Genomic DNA, 7,133 nt, shown 5'->3' on the forward strand with positions numbered 1-7,133 from the left:
TCTATTTAATGTTATTTCTAATAACATGAATTTATCTAAGTATATGTCTAGTCTTCTGACTAGACTTGGGCTCTTTAGCATGAGAGATGCTCCCACTATTATCATATAACTTGTGATAAAGTCTTTGGTAGAGGAATCCACTCTCATTTCCTACGATGACCATCTTATCACAATTTACTTAGATTCTGTTTGTAGAATTTGCAATGGTCTAAACAAAAATATTTTTCTAGTCTCATACTCCTAAGTCAATAATATCAGCCTAGGATTTAGACAAATCCTTTTTGGTTTGGAAACTAAAGTTTGTGCAACCCTTCAACACACAACTCAGTATTATCATCCAAACATATGAACGAATTCTCAATTCACCTCAAGAATCTCAAAGGATGTTCTTTAAGGCTTTTACAAGACCATCATTTGAATTAACATGTTATTGACTTATTATGCTCCAAGAATATGATTCATCACGGCGTGTGCATTTAATGGCATACATGATCGTTCTAATGGCGGAAACATTAGAAATCGATTTCATGTGATCAACAACTTATTTAGGTTCAGTGAATGACTATGACTCTTATTATAGTAATTCAACTTTCATCAATACGAACAACCTAATCAACCTTGTTTATGTTAAATAGATACGAAAGAACTTATCATCATAAGGCTCTCGACTCTATGCCAATATACTCTCAAATTCAACATATAGATTCAGAAATCTATAATGCATCGCACTCTTTCCTAGTCTCCCTACCGCTCTTTCACAGAGGAGAGTATTGGTACATTATTCTCAATAAGTAATATGTTATCAACATATAAGACATGGAAAAATAATTCTTGCTCCCACTTAACTTCATGTGTAAACATGATTCTTAAACAATGTGAATGAAACCATTCTCAATTATCACATGAACGAAATGTATAATCCTTTGATGCTTGCTTAAGACCATTCTAGGATCACTTAAGAAAGCTTTGCATAATATGTTGAGATTCTTAGATCTTTATCTAAGGTTTTGTGTTCCATACACATCCTTTTCTAAATTCCCATTTTAGAAAAGCGAACTTTTTAATATTTGCCATTCTTCATCAAAATGAAACGTGGAAATTCCTAACATGATTTATCTTGATCAACATCTTCATGTCAATATATTCTCTTAGGTACTCTAAATCTCTATTTACATTAAAGAGACCATCGCCTTAACGTAAATCTACTCTAGAGTAACTATTTTTGGATTGTAATGCTATAGCTTATATGCGACAAAGTCGATTTGGGATAAGGTCATAATACCATTACTTTCGAAAAGTAACATATTAACAATAAGACATGTGTGCTTTACTCCCACTCTATCTTAATAGATTATAGTTCCATTAATTCAAAAAGTAACATATTAACTATAAGACATGTTTGTGACGATCTACTCCCACTCTGTCTCTTAGAAATACATCTATCTTCTTAAGAGATAGCTTTGTGAGTTACAAACATATAGTGAAGTAATAAAGTTTGTCTAGACTGACGTGTTAGCATATAAAAAGACCAGCTCTATTATGGCAGCTTGATTCATATAATATGTGTGTCTGATCCATGTCATATGTTAAATAGACTTGCTATTTCAGGTATCTACAGGTTGACCATCCGTTTTGGATCGCAAATTCCCAAAACTGAGTTCGATAACTCAAACCGACTCATGTTCATGTTATATACAAACTTGAAGTTTTGAGCCCTCCCATAACTCGTATGGAGTCTTATAAGTGATGTAGCCAATTGGTTTATCAAATTTCTCCTTTTAGAGTTCAAATAACTCTTTTTGACCTTTTAATCATACATTCTTATATCAAATAAGATGTGACATTAAGTCACAAAATCATAAGTGAGAGTTAAATTCATGACTTATGAACTAATTACACTTATCCCATCGTTGTAATTCTTTTATGATTAGATTAAGTCAACATAAATTTTGTTTTGATATATAAAAGGTGTATAATGAAGAATTTTAGAACATAAAATTTCCATAAACCGAGTGACTTCGGTTGCAAACCAAGCCACTAAAATTCAAATACAACTTCTTGTTCTTGAAAATAAAAGGAAATAAACTAATTTCCATGTCTAACATGGAAATTGAAAGAGTTCTAAAACAACAAGTTCAAAATACAACAACGAAACGAAGACTATCATTATAAAGGCCAAGCTTCTATAGGTTTTCTACTATGGGCGGCTACTCTAGCTTCCTTTGAAGAGCCTCCTTAGGTTTGCTTGTCCTTGCCATTGTCGTTGCTCGGATGCCCTTAAAAACAAATTAAAAAGGGTAAGAATCACAACTTGTATCCAAATACCAAAGTTGAGATTCTTATCAATAACATAATAGATTAGAGAATTTATTACCTACTGGAGTCACACTTCCAGCTTTAATATCTCCAAGATACTTAGGGCAATTTCGTTTCCAATGGCCTGTACCACAACAATAGTGGCACTTATCTTCAGAAGATGCACCCTTTATCGGCTTGGATGAGTTATTCCCAATAACTTTCCTTTTGCCTTTGTTGGGTTTCTTACCCTTACTAGTACTCCTCTTAAATTTCCATTTGCTTTTGTTATTAATAACAAGCACATCCTTGGTTAAACTAACATCAAGATCCATATCCCTCTCAGCTTGCACAAGCAATTTGTGTAGTTCATGGAGAGAAGTCTTCATGTTTTGCATATTATAGTTTACCCTAAACTGCACATATGCCTTCACTTTGTTCAAGGAATGTAGAACTCTGTCTATGACGAGTTGCTCGGGAATATCGACCCCTTGGATCTTAAGAGTCTCAACAAGCTCAATCAATTTGAGCACATGAGGTCTAACCTTTTGGCCCTCTTTGATGTTGATCTCGAAAAATGCGTAGGCCGCCTCATATTGGATTATCCTAGGAGCTTGCGAAAACATGGTCACAAGCTTGGTGTAGATCTCATAGACCGTGCTCAATTTAATAGCACTCCTTTGGAGATCGGGCTCCATAGAGAAAATCAAGACATTCTTGATAGCGGCCTACCCTTTTAGGTAGGCCTCATAGGCTTCCCTTTCTGTGGAGGTTGACCTAGTAGTAGGTGCGGTGGGAGTGGCTTTGGTAAGGTAACGAAGCTTGTCATCACCTTCCGCAGCCAAACGGAGTTGCGCATCCCAATCGGCGAAGTTAGAACCATTCTTTTCAAGTTTGCAATGATCCATAAAGGATCGGAGCCAAGAAGCATTGAGGAGTGGTGGAGCGTTAGTGCTAGTTGATGCAGATGAAATTGGAGTCGTCATTGCAAACTAATCAAATTGACTACAAAATAGAAAATGAAGGAATTATAAACATTTATCATCTTAAAACTTGTCAATATTTAAAACAAGTTTTAGCATTTATATAGTGACCTCTACCCAACTATTATAAATGATTCCGAGATCCAAATTCATATCAATTCGGGCACGGTGAGCCGATTCATCCCTAATCAATATAACTCGGTGGATTAACTCTTTAATCGATTCTACTTCTAGAACTCTCGGTCGATAAAATTACTTTAATATTTATCTTAAGTCCGGAACACATGCGGCTACGGTCGCGAATACTTCCGTTGAGCTCAATACAAATTTCTATGTAATAACAATTTACTACCCACTTACCCAACGTAACAAGTTTAGTACCTCGGTGAGCCAAGCCTACTTCCTTATGAAATTGGGATTCATGGTTCTACTCTTTGGTAAGGCTAATTCTCAATTATTATTTAGTGAGAGGTCTTGTCAATTTATTATCTATCACGTTTTAAGTGAACTAAAGCGGTGAACTACGATAATTATAATTGACACGGTCGATGACTCGATATGAAATGCATGTGTTGTTATAGCGATTTGGCAATGCATGCAACATATTAAAATAAATGCAAAGCAATAATAATAAATTCCTAGCATGGCCTTCCTAAAATAGAAAATCAAATAATCTATTACATATTCAAAAACCAACTCCTTTGGTCCTTTGAATCTTCAAGTGGCACGCCTCCCTAGAACACCGTCTTTGTCGGAACGCCTTTCCAAATGGCACCGTCTTGAAGAACTCCGGAATTACAAATAATAATAAAAATACATAGCTATTCCTATTATACATTTGTAAAATAAAAAACTAGTAAAAATAAAAGTGATACGAGATCACATTAAATTACAACCGAATCAATAATCCCTTCCATTACGGGTAATATTGATTAAAACTAAGGTCATACTAAGATAAAATTACATAATTCAAAATTATATAAATAATAAGACATTCAACAATTGAAATATGCAGCATTATAATATGTGTCTATCATGCCAAATTATGTGCCAAATCGCCCTATTTAACTTACATCGTTTATATAACCCGGTTTTACGGAAATGCGTGATAATAACTTATTAAAATCACAAATCAATACTTAAATCAAATTTAAGCTCAAGTTAATTATCCTAACATACTTAGGTCTCAAAAATTAGTCATCACTCAATTTTTGACAATAATTCAACTTGATATAATTTTATGCTCATTTTGACCTTAAAATCATATCTATTATGAAATAAATCCAAATTAAATTACAATAATTTCAAAATTTCAAAATTTTAATTTTTGAATATTCTGTAATATTTCCATGACACTCATAATAGCAATAATCATGGTTAAAATTTTCGAATTTTATTTCGAGAAAATATAGTTGTAATTTATCGGTTTTTTCAAATAAAACATATAAAGTATTCAAAAATTAATCTAATCAATTTTAAAACTTCAGATATCATAAGTGGGATATAAATGCAACCTAAAATAATTTTCTCATGCCATGTAATTAGTTTTAGCTATTTATGCTAAAATAGTCACTATTTATGTCATTTTTAACTAAAAATTCATAAATCATGCTAAATGAATCAAGTTCATCTCAAATTTTTCACACAGTGAGTAAAACATGCATGTGACAACATATTAAAATTTCATGGCTTATTTCGAAGTTTAACTATATTTAACCATTTTACCTCCTTTTAATTCATTTTTATCTCATAAAACTCATAAATCATGAATTATTAATCACATTAATACGTAATTTTACATACAATACATAAAATATTCATGTGAGGTCATACTTAAAAATCACGGCTAGTAATGAAGTTTAACTATTTTTAGTAAATAAAAGTTCATTTTACTCATAAAAATGTAATTATTTCACTAAAAATCATTAAAATGAGCAATAAAATACCATAAATCATAAAAATGACCTAAAAATATTTTAGGACCAGAATATACATGCATCATGGTTTCATGAATTTATCTAATAAATCACAAATTTTTAGTTTTAATTAAGTTACTAATAACTCGAAAAAACTATAAATCGATTATGCATGCAACATTGTATGCTCTGATACCAATTGTTAGGTTCATATACCTATTATTAGACACTTCTAATAGTGAACTAATTAACATATTAATGTGAGTTCATTAGATCTAGTGCATGCATAACTAAATAAGTGATTAAATGAGAAAAACAATGTCCCTTACATTGTTATATGGCTCGAGTATAAGGGCACAAATAAGGTCACCTTCCTTATTTGTTCTTGAGCTTAAATATAATGTATGATCCTCCAAAATCCCAATGTAGAGATTCTCCTTTGATTACACCCAAGACAAATCCCTTAAACTAATATATTAATTAACTAGATTAATACACTAGTATCCTTAAAATGATTCTAATAATATTCTTACAATAGGTCTTGGTATAGACGGGTGGGCCGAACAAACGGGTAAAGACCTCTAATAAAATGGGTAGGGGGGACAAGGTGGGGCATCCCCCATGTGCTTCCCACTTTATGGCAAATGGGTATTTTGTGAGGGTAAATGGTATCCGTCTATATGTATAGACGAATAGTGTCCGTCTATAATGAGAATTTGTGATATTCTTATTACTACACTAGTAATATTATATTATTATTAGAATTTAGGATGAACAATCTTTTGATTTTCTAAAACTAGTTTAGAGAGAAGTGGGAGAGAAGGAGGTAAGAATGCATGTGAATGAAGTGAATATGGAGAAGTGTCAAATGAGAACAAAAAACTCACAATTAAAAGGAGGGAGTGCCAGGTATGGGGAAGGCTAAATGCCAAACCTTGGCAACTCCTTATGCTTTTACACTTCTCTATATTGTAGGTGTGTAAAGCTAGATAGTGTAGGTGTGATTATTTAAATTTTATCACATAAAATAATATCATCCACACTCCACTACCACCTCCATTTTGGTTCATATGTATAAAACGGACGACCATTTTATTTTGTCAATTTGTCATTTGTCACACAATATGTCACATGTAGTATGTTACATGTTATTAATTAATTTAATACATACTTATCAAATAAATATCATTTTATATATTAATTAAATTACATACAACAAATTGACTAGTGATTCTTTATCACATAAATAAAATGGGTCATATAATTATATATCACAACATATTGTAATTATAATTAACCATTCATTCTTATTTCAATTGTTTCACAAACAATAATCAATTTTAGTAATAATATTTCAATTACTAAAATAAATCTTATTTAATCAAATTACAATAAGATATAAATAATTTCTCTCACAAATGAATTTTTCAATTTTAAGGAATTGATTAACTTGTATTGTCATATATGTAACGACAAATTTTGTATTGCGATATCTGAAATACAAAACAAGGAAAAAAATGAGTTTTTATTAATATCAGAAAAGTTCGTGTACAATCTCTAATAATCCTCCGATTCTAACTAAACAAACAGGGTACGCATGCACAATCCACTTAGGGGGTGCGCGTGTAGAAGGGGTATGCACTCTACGCGCGACGTTGACTTGTATTCTTGAGAGGGTCGAACGACTTGAGTCTCTCTTGAATGTTTGAATGTTTGAATATTCGAGTTTGAATGTTTGAATATTCGAGGGCAGGAGGCACAAATTTGTTGTGCTTGTTGACTGCTTACGTTGAATTTCACAAGATTTTCAGAGAGAATTCCAGGGCTTTTCTTTTCTTCGAGTTTTTCTATGTCTGGAAATGAATGAAATTCTCTATATTTATAGAGAAATGGTTGGGCTTTCCCTCGAGCTTGGTCGCAGGCCCATTTCTCGGCTGTT

Source organism: Silene latifolia, chromosome Y (assembly GCF_048544455.1).
Source record: "Silene latifolia isolate original U9 population chromosome Y, ASM4854445v1, whole genome shotgun sequence".
Classification (NCBI taxonomy): Eukaryota; Viridiplantae; Streptophyta; class Magnoliopsida; order Caryophyllales; family Caryophyllaceae; genus Silene; species Silene latifolia.